Source organism: Sylvia atricapilla, chromosome 6 (assembly GCF_009819655.1).
Source record: "Sylvia atricapilla isolate bSylAtr1 chromosome 6, bSylAtr1.pri, whole genome shotgun sequence".
NCBI lineage: Eukaryota > Metazoa > Chordata > Aves > Passeriformes > Sylviidae > Sylvia > Sylvia atricapilla.
The window spans coordinates 25773892-25790024 of NC_089145.1; the positions used below are offsets into that span (position 1 = coordinate 25773892).

The 16133-nt window shown below is 43.9% G+C and overlaps 1 protein-coding gene across 1 annotated transcript in view; it reads left to right on the forward strand.

Moving 5' to 3' along the window:
* MAPKBP1 (mitogen-activated protein kinase binding protein 1) overlaps positions 1–16133 on the forward strand; it is a 100089-nt gene that overhangs the window by 36092 nt on the left and 47864 nt on the right. The window lies entirely within an intron of this gene.

A 16133-nucleotide genomic window follows, 5' to 3' on the forward strand; every position in this document is an offset into this window, starting at 1 on the left:
GACTCATGAAGACCTGAGGTGTAAAACCTTTCACTACTTGCCTCTATTAATGCAGATTAGGAGGAGAAGAGGGTGTAGCTGAAGAAGTAACTGTAGAAAAGAAGGGTGGGCTGAAGAAGGCTGATGCAGTCTTAGGTTCTGGCAAGAAAGTGAAGTCTGCACTTGGGACAAAAGAATGGAGATGTCCTTTGCAACAGTGCTTTATTCTCAGACCAAATAATTGTAATTGATATTTTAATTTGCAGAGGTGGATTTAAGGGGGTTATGGCCTCTGCTCTCTTGCAGTTGACCCATGACATTCACATGTAATAGTGATGCAGTCTGGAGCAATTCCCATCTTCAAATCTAGGTAGCAGCTGGTTCCAGTTCTGAATCTCCATCACTGCACTTCAGATAGAAAAGGTCCTGCCTGCTGGAGTAGGGGCAGTCTTTCTTCTGTGAGCTGTTTCCACATGTCTGTAACATCTAGCCAGGAATTTCTACATTGTTTTTTTCTTGGTCTCCCTTTTTGTGAGTGCTAGGGACTCTCTCATACTGAATCCATGTCTCTAATAAAGCTGCACCTAAAAAGTAGAATTGTTTGCTGAACAGTTGTGTATTGATCAGTTCAGCTGTAACCTTGCTTGGTTTGGCAGAAGAGGAGTAAGCAAACAAAGCAGTACTAGCAATCACCTGGAGCTGTAAGCAAACTCCTCTGGTTTAAGTCTTTACCAGGATTGGAATAAAGCCTGTTAAGTTGACTTCCAGGCGGTTTTCATCAGCTGGTCCCCTAGTGTGTGTGTGTGCTTTTGAGCTCTTGTCTAATTAATTAAAATTCTTTACCTTTGACAACCAGCGGAGGATGTAACATTTAGTATAATTTTAAATAATGAGGTAGCTGTGAAGCTTCAGACCTGCAGCAAACCTGTTGCCCTGCAGAAAAGGGAGAAAAATAGAACAAAACCTCAAAATAGCTGGGCAGAAAAGCTTCTTACTAAACCAGAGGGAGGCTGTGTCAAGTGCCAAAAGTAGTAGAGCACACATTGAAGACTGCAGCACTGGGGTGCTGTCAGACAGCTGGAGGGAATGCGTTGGGAGCTGAGCCCTTGAGTCTGAGAACTCAGCTGCTGGATGGGGAGTTGGCTAATGCCATCTTTGCCAGCTGTGGAGTAGCTGCTGTGGTGGACATCTTGTGGAATGTTTGGCTTCAGACTTGGTGTGACTTCTGTGTTGTGTCACTCTCGGTATGGAAAGACGAGTCAGGGCAGTGCTGTTGTTTTGATGTTGCCAAGTCCCTTTGAGACAAGCACCTGTACAAAGAGCTTATCCCAAGTGCCATACACTAATCCAGCCTTCAGGTTACAAGAGGGTGGGTCACTGTTCTGCAGCCAGCTGCTACAGCTTGGGACAAATAGAGATGTAATGTGATGCTTTATCCTACAGTTACTATTTGAGGATCTGGCATCAGAAATAGGTCTGATGTGGCATCCTCCTTCAAGCCTCCAGGTACCAATGTAGCTGTGTATTCCCTGTCTTTCAAGAGAAACCATGTGATATGAGCCCTTTCTCCCCAGAATTTCTTTGTGTACCCCACTGTATCTGGGATCAGCCTGTGCTTCTCCTTGTAATGCCTCCTTTCTGTCAGGCACCTGGAAAAGGCTGGACTTTGCAGCTGAGCTCAGTGTAGGAGCACGTTGCTGCATCCCCGCCTGGCTACAGAACTTCCTGTCTCAGAAAGAGCACAATCTGTGACTTCTAGTGCTAGGACCTGTGACAGGCAGTGCCCACTCTCTGCACTCAGAGCTGAATCAAAGTGGAAGTCTGGTGGCCCTTGGTAAAAGTTTGCTGCTGTTTATAAGAACAAAACAACACAAGCCAGAAAACCTCAACCAACCCCAAGCAAACCCCTGGAAGCCACAACAAGAAGCCATGACTTGTTAAGACTGCCAGATGGTTTTTGGTATCTAGATTGAATTGAGAATTTTTCAAGGGAATGGTGCAACTGGAATGAAACATTTTGGGATGTATTTCACAAATTTGTTCACAGGAAATCTGTAGGGAAAGGAGATACATAAGAGGAGGCAGATGCCTTTCCCCAGAAAGAGCAGCCTGAGGATCTCCTTAGGATGTGGGAACCCTGCTTTGAATTGAGCAGAAAACTGAGTTCAGTTCAGAGGTGAGCTGGTAACTCTATTCTTCCTTCTCATTTTCATCTTCAAATTTGTAGGGTTGGGTTGAGAAAAGTCATAGAATTGTAGAATTTGGATTGGAAAGGGACCTTTAAAGGCAATCTAGTCTACCCACTCTGCAGTGAACAGGGCATCTTCAACTAAACCAGCTTGCTAATCTATTACACCTCTGGACAGCCTGTTCCAGTGCTCCACCACTTTACTTTTTTTTTTTTTTTTTGTAAAAAAAATGGTAATTTGAATCTATTCTCTTTTAGCTCAAAGCCATTCCCCCTATTTCCTACTACAACAGGCCCTACTAAAAAGTTTGTCCCCATCTTTCTTGTAAGTTTCTGTTAAGTATTGCTGAAAAGCCACAGTAAGGTCTCCTGGTGCCTTTTCTTCTCCAGGCTCAGCTCTCAGCCTGTCCTCACATGAGAGGTGTTCCAGTCCTCTGGCCATTTTTGTGGTTCTTCTCTGGACTTGCTCTAACAGGTCCATGTTTTCTTGTCCTGAGGATTCCACACCTGGACGCAGTACATCAGGTGGGGTCTCACCAGAAGTGTGTTGTTCTGTGTTCTTTATGTTACTCTATATTTGGAATGATACTGAGGATTTTTCCAAAGGACAGGGAAAAAAAAAAAAAAAAGCCAGCAATGGGGAAGAGCCAGTGTATCATAGGGCATGGGGAACAGACTTCTTTTCTTTATATTTTTCATCTCTCACAGGACTGATTGGTGGAGAAAATAACTTTGTTTTTCAGCATTTTTCCTAAAAATAACAGTTTTCTGTTTTCTCTCTTATAGATGATAGGAGTTGGGTATTAAATAATGATTATATTAAAAACAAATAAAAAAAGGGATAATGTGAAAGATGCTGTGTTGTACACCAATCCTTACCTGTGCTAGTTTGGACACTCTTCTCACTGACCACACACCAACCTTCCCTCGCGGTGGTAAAGCCCACAAAGACACGCTGTGCTGCCTTTCAGAGCCTCTGCAGTGTGATGCTGCTGCTCACAGCAGTCCTACAGCTGGTACCATGAATGAGCTCAGCTGATGCTCTGGTATGTGTACACACAGAAAGTAAGGACATGATTATGGCAAAAACCACCAGATACTTCTGGCTCCACTCCTTCTATATCCTTGTTTTTACCTGTTCCAAGTGCTGAGCAAGCCTGGTTCTTAGAGAGAGAGAAGAGCAAAATGGGGCAGTGGTGGAAAGAAATGCTCTCAGAATGGTTTGTAGAAGGAAATAGGATGGAGTTTATGTAAGCATCTCTTCAGTGGCATATTTTACTTTTCCCCCACCCACCCCCACTTTTTTTTTGAACATCAAAATGCTTTTACATGCAAATTCTTTGATTACTAATTACCTTTGGACTCTTACCCTTCAGTACTGAAGCATGACAGACAATTATGTTAACTATAAGCAACTCCTGAGCTTAACTGATGGTGAAGTTGGGGATGGTTTTTAGTGTAAAATAGAATTACAGGATCCTTATTATTGGCCAAAGAAGGCTCCTTGCTTGCGCTGTGTGTAGGCAGTGTGCATGTGCTCTTCCCACCAGTGATGAAAAATCTTGGGGAGGGGTTTCATTCTGTGTGTGATGCTGCAGCGGTGTGAGTGAGCTGTAAATGAAGTTGGGTACTGTGGGTAGGGCAAGTAGTTGGGTAGCTTCTGTCCCACACTGTCTCACACAACTGGTGTGGCAGGTCCAGGCACTGCCTGGGCAATGTTTCTCGGGGGGCCAAAAGTATTAGCTGACTCCTCAAGAACATTAATGTTAGTGTGGATTCTTTCTGTTGCCAAAAATGTTAGTGATGAGGAAAGTGAGAGCAGGGAAATGGGAATGCTTTTACCTTGGCGAGGCTGCAATAAAATTTCTTGTCACAGCAAAAGCACTTAACAGCTGTTGAAGTTTCCCTGTGCTGGATTCCCAAGGCTGTGAGGAGGGAAAGGTAGGGCTTTTTGGAGGAGTCCTGCAAGTTTGTTGCTGTTTGGGTTGCCTGATACACCATATTAAGGAAAACTATATAGTACATGCTTCTTACTGCTGCATCCTAGTTCCAGGGAAAATATTCCAATTCTCTCAAAAGGAAAGTGCCATCATGCCTGTCACAATAGGTACAGCAGTTGCTGCTTTAATGATTGTATTGGTCATATATGATTTTAACCTGCTTCAAGAGAAACCCTGGCTATCATCAATCCTTGAATATGTCAACTGGATTTTTAAATTGGGAGGCAAGCTGGTAATATTCCCATGTAGATGGCTTGTTTGTTACTTCGTGCATGTGAACTAAAGGGAAGTTGCTATTTAAAAGAAAATAAGGGAGGGAGGAGGAGGCCAGGGAAGCAGTCCCATGGTGAGGGTCATAAACTTGCAGTTTATGTGCAAAGAAATGGAAGCAAGAGAATAGGCATGACTGCTTTATTTAAAACAGCTAAACACTCAGGTAGAGCTCTGCAAGTGGGAAGCTTTGACAGGTTTGGAAAGCTATTGCATGCTAGTGGAATAGGGAAGAGGAGTGTTGCAAAGCTCTCAGTACCTCAGCTATTTTGGAACATGTAGGCCTTTTCTCAGCTTGAAGCTCTGCAGCCTGCTGGGGTTTGCCCATTAGCTGAGAAAGGAGGGAAACAGCAGAGAGCACGGGTGCCCAAAAGCCTGTGTACCTGCAGGTAGCAGCCTGCTCTCTGCTCTACCTGCTTTGGATCTCTCCAGTTACACCTCCTAGCAACCAATGCCTTGGTGCAGCAACACCACTGGCCTGTGAGCCAAGTCCTGAGCTTGCATAAGAGCAAGGGAGGGGGAGTGGGGACTGAATAGCAAAGTCTGGGATGAAAATGAGATACCAGCCGCCTCAGCTGAGCTCCACCCTAAGAATCTCAAAACAGGCACTGTGTCTCCTGGCAACCTTGACACAAATCAGAGTGTTTAACTTAAAAGAAGTGCTTACAGTCCAAAGGACATATCCCATCACCAGGTATGAAGAACAGGGAGTCACTCCTTTTCCTCTTTCTGGAAGACCTGGCACTGTAGATGATCTTGGGGTTTCACTCAGTGTCAGAAGGTAATGAGTTAAAGGGGAAAAAGCATCGTGTTAGGATAGCTAAGAAGTGCCAAGAAATGGTGTACTTTGTTTATTGTAAGCATGCCCTGACTATTGCTTAGGAACCAGATGTAGGACTTGACTCCCTCCCTGCTGCACTGGAAGATGTGCCCTGCAATGCATGCACACATTGGCCTGTTGTGCTCCTGAACCTGGTTCTTTCAGCTGGCAGCCAAGGACTGACAGAGATTATACCAGCCAATTTCTTGCCTTTGGATTCAGTTGTTATGCTTTTGCAATGCTGACCCAATACTTTTTAGGAAGTACTCTTAGTCTTGGACTCTAACCTGACAGCATTTCTCTGTGACAGGAGATGTAGATATACAGGAAAGCAAAACTGAGTTTTATCATGATTGCTTCTCCTTCCAGGAAAGCTGTCTTTTCAGGTCTCCCAACAACTGATGCTCATTAACTACTCTGAATAAAATTTTCAGTGCATTTAAAATGCCATGTATTATGCTGAGATAGAGGTAAAGCAGAAGTAAATGTTCATCTTGTACAAAAGGCAGAGCTGTCACAAGGCTTCTAAAAAGATAACATGGGCAGAATTGAACTTGGCCAATCTGGCAGTGTCTGAACTACTCCTTCTGTGAGAAGTGGCAAGGCTGGGAGAGGGAGCTGGCATGAGCTGTGGATGTTTGGGCCTGGGAGCTGCAGCAGGCTTCCTGTGCATTGTGGTGTGGACAGTTGTGGGGAGAAGCAGCCACCCCCCCCACTTCTTTCAGCATCTGCCAGCCTGACCTTGTAGGGTGCTGAGTAGGCAAGGCTGGCAGGAGGCTTTAGTGCCTTTTTGTGGATCTGGCAGCCTGCTGCCCAAGGCAACTGTGAGCTTTGCCCATGCCTAGAGGAGCGGAAAACAACTGGCTGTTTGAGCAAGTGATTTTTTAACTTCAGGCTTTCCAAGAAGCATTTTTTTTCTCTGTGTGTGTGTTTGGTGTGGGGTTTTTTGTTTGTTGTGATGGGGTTTTGTTTGTTTGGTGGTTTTTTGTTTTTTTTTTTTTTTGACACTCTTGCAGAGGTATAACCTGGATTATGCTCACTGAAGCATTCAAGGGGAAAAGCTGCTCCAGTTTCTTTGCTGCAGTGTTGGCTTTTGCTGCCTGCTCTGGAATGCAGGAGAGATCAATAATGGGTCAATGGACCCTGGAGGGGTCTGCCCCATTACCTTACCCCACGTGTGATCATCCAGAGAGATGATGGTGGGAAGGGGGCTGGCAGACAGGGTTAAATTTCATTGCTTTTTTGTTTTGCTCCTTTGAATGATGCCATTTTCATATTGATACACTTTGTGCTCATGGTAAAACAGTTAAAACCCTGAGGCATCAGCCATGAGCTGTCATGTTGGTCTGCCCCAGATGATTAATTAGATGTATGGATCTTTCTCCCTGCTCTTGAGTTGCTCGGGCACAATCAGGGAATACTCTGGCTGTGCATGCTGCTGGAAACAGAGGTGCTGGCCAATAGCTTGAAAGCCGGATATATTTTTCCTTTGGGACTTGGTTTTAAAGGAAGACACATACTCAGCTTTTGAGGCTTCATGGCATGGTGTCAATTGCTCTTGCAGAGGAGTTGGTGCAAACCCGAAGTGTAGAGTCAGATTTCTCTGTGTAATCCCAGCTGGGTCTGCAAATCTCTGCAAGGAGCTGCTTGATCCCAGGAGGGTACCTTCAGGGAGCTCCCATCTTCTCTTGCTATTGGGCTTGAAAGCTGAATTTGCTCAGTACTTGGTGGCAGATTTGATTATTCTGCACTAATTTTATTGTAAACTTAGCTTTTCTTTATCTTTTTCTTGCCTTTCCCTCTAAACTGCTCTTTGCATGTTGTTAAATTTTTAAAAAATTCTTTCTCTTGAACTTATCTTTCATTGCTTTCTCTTCCCCTGTATGTGTGTCTTTTCTCTGAGGTATTTTCCTTGGGCTTTGTTGTTCATGGGCAAAGAGGAGCCCTCATGTTCCCTTTATGTACAGGCTGTGTATGTGCATAAATAAAAAGCAGGAATTTATTGTTGGTGTAATTGAATTCATAGCACTCTAATTCAAGAATCATTTTACTTTACAATTAATTATGACAGAAAAAGGGCTTATAATGTATTAGGGTAATTCTATATAAAAATGTCTCAATAATTGTGATAATGCAGTTAAAACTCTAATACATTTTTTGCTTCTCTTTGGTTTTCCTGCTGTTATGCTTACCCTTATGCTGCTCCTCTGGATCTTAGTCAGTTGTTGAGGGTAAATCTTCAGTTTTGTAGCCCTTCTCCAGAAAGAGTATGATGTGGGTTATATTGGATTCTTCCTTACTCCAGGGTTCATCTGGGTAATTTTTTATATGTTTGCTAATAGACTTGCACATCTTACACTTGTACAGTCCCACAATGCTTCTGGAATTCACTATATATTGTGTCTTTAATGCATGTTGGATAATTTGTTCTTTGTTTTATTTGCTACCTCTAAAAACTGGGGTTTTTTTCACCTCCAGGTCTGTGTTTTTTTAACAGACAGTGGGTGGATTGTTTGCAGCAGTTTGGTCTCCAATGGCAAGCATGTACCTCCTCTCTTATCATTCCTGTACTCCTCTGCACTGCATCCTGCTTCTCACTTCTCAAGGCCTCTGCTCTCATATCATCCCTGCATTTTTCTCCACTATGCAGTAAATATCTCAGTCTACATAAAATAGCTGTTGGTCAGCGTTGTTTATATAAAACTATGGTTGTACTTCACAAAAGATAAACAGAAGTAAAATAAATCATCTATAGACACCTGGTCAGTTAAAGAAATTGCTCTTGCAGCTCAACCAAGTAAAACAGAGCTATAAGCAGGTCAAGAAAAGTTCAGAGCACGCAAACCCAGGAAGCCCAAGGCCTTTGAGACTCAGTAAAAAGCTTGTGACTTGTTGCTGAAAATGGCAAATCTGGGGCTGTCAGCCAGATACTGATCGAAGAGAGACTGGATCGTGAGAACCTATAGAGGAGTGGGGTGCAGCTGGGGAGCAAGAGATCCCCAAAGCAGGTGTCTTGGCTGGTCTGTCAGGACAAATAGTTGTTCTTTTCTCCTTGTTGATGTGCCTGGGACAGCTGTAACTTCGGGAGATCTCAGCATATGGAAACAGATCCTTTCTCAAGAATTGACATAGTATGCTGTGATTCTGTAGTGTTCATCCTGGAAAAAGCTGATCTCTGTCTTGCGTGTGAAGCTCTTCAGGTTTTCTCTGGTCACACTTGGAACCAGCCAGATGCTGCTCAATGCTCCATTTCCTAGTGCTTCTCAGTCTTTCTTGTCTGTCTGATCAGCACATTTTCTGGTCATTAACTATCTCAGTGATCCTTTTGTTCCTCCAGCCTACCTATCATCAGTTGCCCATTGCTCTAACTAACCCCTGGGGCTGCTGCTCATCTGCAGTATTCCGTGGGTGTTTGCCAAGAGTGCTGAGACAAAATGCAGCTCTGCAACTCCTAGCCCAGTTGATGTGATATTTCGTGTAGGTGTATTGCTGGCATTGCTTCTCTGCCCTAGGGAAGTGAGTAGTTTTGGAGAGAGGGAGGGAGAAATGTGCACTCTCTGTGTGCGTGTAAATGTTATAGTCAGCCGTGAGCCATATGTATGCATGTGTCTGTGTATATACCTACATATATAAGTGTGTGTCTGTGCAGGCATTTGTCATCAGTGCCCTGTCTCTTTTGAAGCTTGTCAGACGTGCAGACTGACAGACATTTCAGTCTGTGTAAGTACAGGCGCTGCTTTGTACTTGGCATTATTTTTCTATCTACCTTTGCTGCAGGCTGGGGGACAGGTGGAATATTCTGTAATGCAGCAGAGATAGTCTGCCCCTGATTCTGCTAGGATGGGGTTTTATTCCTGGTTTCTCATTCTTGAGGATTTTTTCCCCTCTCCTGGCTTTGACATGTTGAAGGGAATGGGGTTGTTTTGAAGGTGAAGTTCCTGCTGAATCACTGATGACTAGGTAGCCATGAGCCATAACAATTAACTGGAAACATTTTCATCTTCCTTGCAACTGTAATGATTCCCAGTTAGTAAGCTGGTTTAAATTTCATGGTTTTCCTCTGAGGCCTTTTTTTCCCTCTGCTTTCCCTACATGCACTTCTTGCCCAAGTCTTTCACAATCTATGTCTGGCTTAGCTCTTTGCCTCCCAGAAAAGGTGCCTCCTTATTTTGCAGCTCTGTAAAAAGCCATCACTCTCCTGAGGGCACTACTGCCGTGTCTCTGGCTCCAGTGTGGCTCCTCTGGAGTTGTGTACAACTTATACAGTGGGAGACGGGACCCAGGCTGTCTTTCCTCTCTGCGTGCATTTTGTGCAAAGTGTTTTCCTGAGTCATCACCCTGCCTTATATTTGCCCAGTGCCAGAAGGATTGCCAATTTTAAAACCCCTCCTCCTCTTCTTCTGCTCTGCCTCCTTAAAAATAGACCTTGAAATAGCATGATAACCTCCAATGGTACTTAAGGATTTTCCACAGGCAGTAGTTGCAGGGGGCTGTCACACGGGCTGGCAGGCAGCACCTTCACTCTAGGAAGGAGATAGGAAAATTTCTGCAGTTTCTCATCTGTGGTCCTGGTAAAGCTGAAACTTCAGTGGTGCCTTGTGGATGCAAAAAGAGAGGCCTGGGTTGAATGATGTTACAGTCGCAATCTCTGCTCATATTTTTATCTGTTCATGTGTTGAGGTTTTTTTTAAGTATTTTTAAAGCATTTTGGGTGTTGTTTCAGATCTGTGCATCTGTTCTCTGCCATCTGTAGCTTGAGGTTAGAGACACAGCTGGTTGTTTTAAAGATGTAGTCTGGCAGGTGTAAATGGGCTGCTGAGAGCAGCCAGTGGAAGCTGTCGGCTGTGTGTGGCAGGAGCTTGTGTTGGCCCTCTCTGTGCAGGGCAGGAACTGAGGAAAAGCTTTCTGGGCACTCAGCCCTGTCCCTTCATCTGCGGCAGAGCCTGTTCAGGTAGACAGGCACAAACCACATTGGCAGCAGAAGATCATGAGGATGGTAGCATCCCTGCCAGATGACAGGGAGAGAAAGCTGCCTGTTTTTCTGGATGTCATCAGATCATATAGGTATTGGCGGAGATTTTACCTTGAGGTTTGAGGCTCAGTTAGTGTAATCGACAAGGTGAATTCAGTAGGCTGAAATGGTGGTGAGAACAGGGGCTGCCCATGTCTGTTTGGGGATTATTCTATAAATCCTTGTCAGTTCAGCTCTGCTGCAATTTCCTCTGCTGCTCTCTCCCCTCTTGGTGTGGGCACACGGTGTTTAAGATATCTCTGAAAATCAAATTTCTGGAAGCTGAGTAAAGAGTCTGGACAAGTATTTTTAAATATACCCTATTCTTCTCTAGGGCTGGGCTGTTGGAGGCAATAAATTGGACTTTAGTGTGTCACAGTTCTTCCTGTGATTTTTGCAGCAAAGCCTATTGTGTGATGTGTTTGAGCTTCCACTCCTGCAGATTTGGAGTGCCATGCAGCCTTTTAAATAGAGCAAGTGTATTCCTGGTTGGCAATCAGAAATTTCTACACTATTAGTTTAGTGACACTAAATGTATCACTGGCTTTCTTTTTCACTGTGGATTTCTTGTTCAGTATTTGTGGCTTTTCATTAGCCTGCGTTGATTTCTGAAGCCTGAATTTAGCCGCACCTCTCAGGCTCCCACCTTTTTAGTTCTTTCTATCACAGATTGGTACAGGGAGCTCTGGAGGCTTTTCTGCTCAGGCAGTGACACCCAGCTCTTAACCTCTCAACAGATAGATCTTTCTTCTCAGCATGCATGTAATTAATACAGTTTGCATAAAAATACCTATTCAGTTACAGAGTCAGTGTGCACATCCTCTCATCACTGTTAACCCACTCCCGGTACTGGCTGTGAATTAAAGAAGCTTTTTGGCAGGAAGAATTGCCACATAGAAAATTAGCACCAGCTTCTGTAGACACTGCTTTGCTCTGATCAAGCTTCCCATGGCAACCAATGCAATGTAAAAAAGATTTTGTTCTTATCAAAGTCTTTTTTTCCTCCATGCATTTAGTGCATAGGAAGCTACTGCACTCTGATTTGAATAGCTTCGGGTGGGGGAAAGAGAGCAAAGTATGAGCCAAACCTTGAGAAATGGACCAATTTTGAAGGGATGAGACTGTTTGCTCTTTTCATTTATTCTTGTAGTAGCATGAAAGAAGTGTATTGTGGGGGGAAAAAAAAGAAAGCTAATGTTTGTTTTGATGTGTTAATGGAGTTTTCTTTCCTCTGTACAGCATCCTCTTTATAGCATAGGCTCCATGCATTTGGGAGAGCAGGACTTGACACATGACCTTTGCTTCCAGTCATGTGTCCCATGAGACAGGGCAACGCTGAATTGGTTGGTAGCTTGGAAAGAAATGCTACTGCAGCCTTTTAATTTTCCCAAACCTCTTGTAAGGGGAACCTGTAAGAGGAAGGCAAAGGGGAAACAGACCTCTGCAGTTATTTGGTTTTTGTCAGCTTGCTGAGGAAGGAGAAGGCTGAGGTAAGGCAGTTGATAATAGATGGATGTTTTGGGAAACAGGACGACATGAAAAGAGTAAAATACCCAGAAACTATGATTTTGGTAAGTGCAGAAGTGAAGCCAGTAGGAGAAAAGTCAGAAGTAAAGGTGGGGGGAGCTGCATGGAGTGACCCACTGCCACTGACTTAATGAGTCAGATACTTTGTGTAAATGTGATACTGGTGTCTGATTCCTCTCCACTCCTTATATGATATTTAGCCTAGGAAAATTGCTTATTTTTTATATTTTGTGGGTCTTTTTGCTTTTGCTGGAGTCAATGGAAACTACTTTGACATTCTGTGCCTACCACCTAATTTCCTCTCCCTCTCCCCCTTCTCTCCCTCTTTTTCATCTACGTATATGATGCACAGTTGTGAACATATAAGATAGTGCCTACATGGAGGTTTGGAAAGCTCTGCAAGGAACGTTTCTTGTTGGCTGATACAAGTGGGCTTCCTGATGGTCAGTGCTTATGTTGTTGGTAAAAGCCTTTGACACTGTTGTGAGAGCTAATTCTGTCTTTCCCTTGTGTTACCTGGATGTGCCACAAGAAAGAGGCATACTAGGAAAGATTGCCTAGCCAAGCTGTTTATAAAAGCTGCCTGCATCAGGAAGGTGTGCTTAATGGTTGTGAGGTGGCACCATAGACCCAGAAATAATACCTTTCAATTTGTGTGCCAATGCCAGCAGCCTCTGAAGGATCCAGCATACAAACAAACAGGACACTTGATCTCAGCTGGCTGATATATGGTTTGTACAGCAGTAATCCATGCAGCAGCAAATAGTTTCTATAAAGGTCTTGGAAATCAGAATATACTTGTGGATTAAAAAGGTGCTGTGATCATCGAGCCTTGTCTGTAGCTGCAGAGGAGTTAGGGTTTGTGCTCAAACAAGAGTGCTACCAATGCTAATGTTCTCAACAGCTAATGTGTGCCAGGCTCTGTAGGTCCCATGTGAGGTGTTTCTGAAGCTAGCCTTATTCTGCATGCTGGCACTAGCATTCAAAAATATCTCTTCAGACAAAGGTGTCTTGAACACTTGAATTTGTTTTGAAAGCTTCAGTTTGGGAGAGGGGCGGAGGGCACAGAACTTTGTGGAACGTGGGGTTTGAAGTACTTTGCTTTCTCTATGTGCACATTTGGAAGCTGTGAATAAAAATATCAGTGCTCACTTACCATGCGTTCTTTCCTACCCCTCTGGCTTAAAATACTGAATGCAGACTTATAACGAAGCAAAGGTGGAAGATGGTTAGATGGGTGTATGCCCTTTGATGCAACTAATTTTCCACGGTAGTTACTTTTATTATTTTAACTACTGTAAGATTAAAGCAAGCAGAAATGGAAAGGAGTAGATACTTTGACTCTCTTGAGGGCTGTCCTAGTCCAGCCTTACTGGACTAGGAGGCAGTGTGGAGTAGGTGGGTCAGCTGCCTAATCATTCAGTGTCTCCATTCCATTTATTTTGCTAGACTGATTTCCTTTGCTAAAATGGAACATGTTCAGAGTACAAATAAGCTCTGAACTGACTTATTTAGGAAGCTACTGCAGGTTCTACTGGACTGAGCTGAGCTGTGAGTATCTGAGCAGGCAATGGAGGCCACCCTGTGTCAGGTTGTAAAAGAACCTGAGATCATGGACCTTTAACCTAACACTGCCCACTCACCAGTAAACCATGCTCCTGTGTGCCACGTCTCTGCATCTTTTAAATACCTCTGGGGATGACAATTCAACTACTTCTTGGGGCAGCCTGTTCCAGTGCTTGACAGGCTTTTCTATGAAAAAATATTTCCTAATATCCAATCTAAACTTTCCTGATGCAACTTGAGGCTGTTTTCTAATGCTCTGAATGGATTAAAGAGCTAAAAATAATTTTTGCCTGTGGTGGAAATGTGCTCTTTAGGATGGAATGGACTAGGAACGTTCCCAAGCATTTTGAGAGGGGGCTAGTTTACAAACTTGGATGCTCCTGACTCCCAGAACAGGATCTGTGCCCCACAGTATGACTGATGATTTGTGTTTTGCCATTTTGCTGAATAGGGTGGCCTTCATTGCCCTTGTGTGTGGCAGAGAAGAGAGGAATGGTGGAAAGTCAGCACGGGTCACCATTGCTGGTAGCTTTTTGCTGGTAGCAAGTAGGGTAGCTTTTGTGGGGTAGTAGTTAATTTGAGAAAGCAAGTTCAGAAGACTAATTAGTCCTGGCTAATGATTGTGTTGGCAAGGTCATAGCTAATGACTAAGTTACAGTAATTGTTAACTGACAAATCAAAGTATCTTCTTTTGCTAAGCTTATGAGTTAAAATTACTATTTCATGGTATAAATCAGTGCTTGCTCACCAGTTAGGAGATACTGTGATTTATCCTCTTACCCCTCCAGTTAGTGTTTGTTAATTAAGGGTTAAACTCTGTGAATCAAACATAGAGTTGTCTTAAGACAAAGTTAAAATATCCACATTTGTGATGGCTACTCTGGCACTAGAAGCTACATGGCTCTTGGAGTGGTTTGTTGATTTGCCTTGGTGTGTGAGCTGGATGGTGCCTCCTACCTCCCCTGTAGGCCCTGGGCTTGGCCAAGGTCTGGAGAGGGGGGAGGAAGCCTTCTAGGACATAGCTTGTTCTGGGGTGCCACTGAGCTGAAATTCATGATTGTGAGTGGCCAAAAGTTCTGTCCTGTAAGTTAATAATGGCAAAGCCCAGGACCTTTGTGGCTCACTACACTATTCTAGAAAACGGTTTGTTTGCTTGCCTGATCTGAAGACTATAGTTTATATTTTGTATCTTTCCTCTGTTTTTAAAACTGCATTCACTTCTCTGAAGTCCTATTTCTCTGCTGAGTTCCTTACAATAAAACAGAAACTTAAACTTAAAAGCTGCGTAGGAAAGTCTTTACCAAGATTTCATGTCTTCCCTTTATTCTTTCTGGTTTCTTGAAGCTTATTTTTAAGCACAATTCATCCTTGTAACTCTGCAGGATTTTGGTCCATTAACCCTATCCAGCTCCACATAATGGGGTTTTGCTTTGCTGATTAGCTGGAGGCTCAGGATTAGATAGGTTTTCACATCTGCTAACTTCCTATTTCATATCTTGTGATTTGCAAGGCTTAACCTTCCCTGTACTTGTTAATGGATCACAAACCACCTGCTTCTTTGCTAATCCCTCAGAAATATGTAGCATAGCTTTGACTTGAAACTCTCCAGTTTGGTTCCCCAGGGTAAAAAGTGCTAAAGGATCAATCCTGGTCTGAACAAACTGCTTATCTACACTTTCTCTGCTCTCCCACAAGGTTACATCTCCAGCCATGGCTATCTGTCTTTTAGCTGTCAAGAAAGTTTGGTGCCCTTATTATCTTTTGGCCTTCAGAGTAAGGCATGAGTGGATAGGAGTGTGTGAAATGGCATGGCTGGAGAGTAGAGTAGCCTAAAGGAGGAGAGGACATATTCTGTGCATCCTCAGTGCTTTGGATGCTGGCTTTGAGCTAGCAATGTTAATGGAGTGTGGCAGGTTCAGCCAAGGACTCTCAGCTCAAGGTATTGGTGTATCACTCCTCTTTTCTGCTCTCTTTTCCATTTCAAAATTTACACTCCTTCTGGCAATGTGGCCTGGTCAGACCAAGGGAAAGGTTAGCTGCCAGGGCTAGGTGAGGAGCTGCCAGAGATATTTTAGGGTGTTGTCTGCTGCTGGGGATGTGGAGTGGGGCCTGGAAGGATGTGGTTCTTGTTCCAGGCAGCGTGGTGCCAAGGTGTGATTTGTCCTGCGCATGAGTATGCATCACCTGTCTTGAAATGTTGGTGAGGTCTTTAGGTGAAGTTCTGCAGTGGATTTCTGTGATGCCTCAGCTTTTGGCCTTTCTGCTTGGCTGTTTCAGGCCAACTCCTCTACTCCTTTACTCCAGGCCACCTCCTCTACTTCTTGTGTGTGTCCAGCATGTTTCTCCCAGTGATTGATGTCTGTAGCCTGGCATATGTTGCAAGCAAACCCCACGATGGTGATGTGAATGAAATCCTCAGTGCAGTGAAGGCTGCTGGCAGTGGAGCAGGGACATCCTGCAGTGCTGTCCCAACACTGCAGTGAGGGAGGAGCTGGGACTCTCCAAACCCCAGCAGTGTGTTCTTGTAGAGGGACAGGCAAACCCCACAGTTTCTGTTTCAGAAGTGAAGTGAAAAATAGGGCACAAGGTTATCAGAGCAATTGTTACTCTATCTTTTTATTCCCAGAACACCATATTTTGTTACTGGTTGTTACTGTGCTCTGCTACAAGACAAATACATGAGGATTTAAAAATAGTATACAGGGTTTTTGTGGGGAGCGGGGAAGGCTGCAGTACCCGTGACTCCTGTTGGTCTGGTTGTGGTGGACTGAG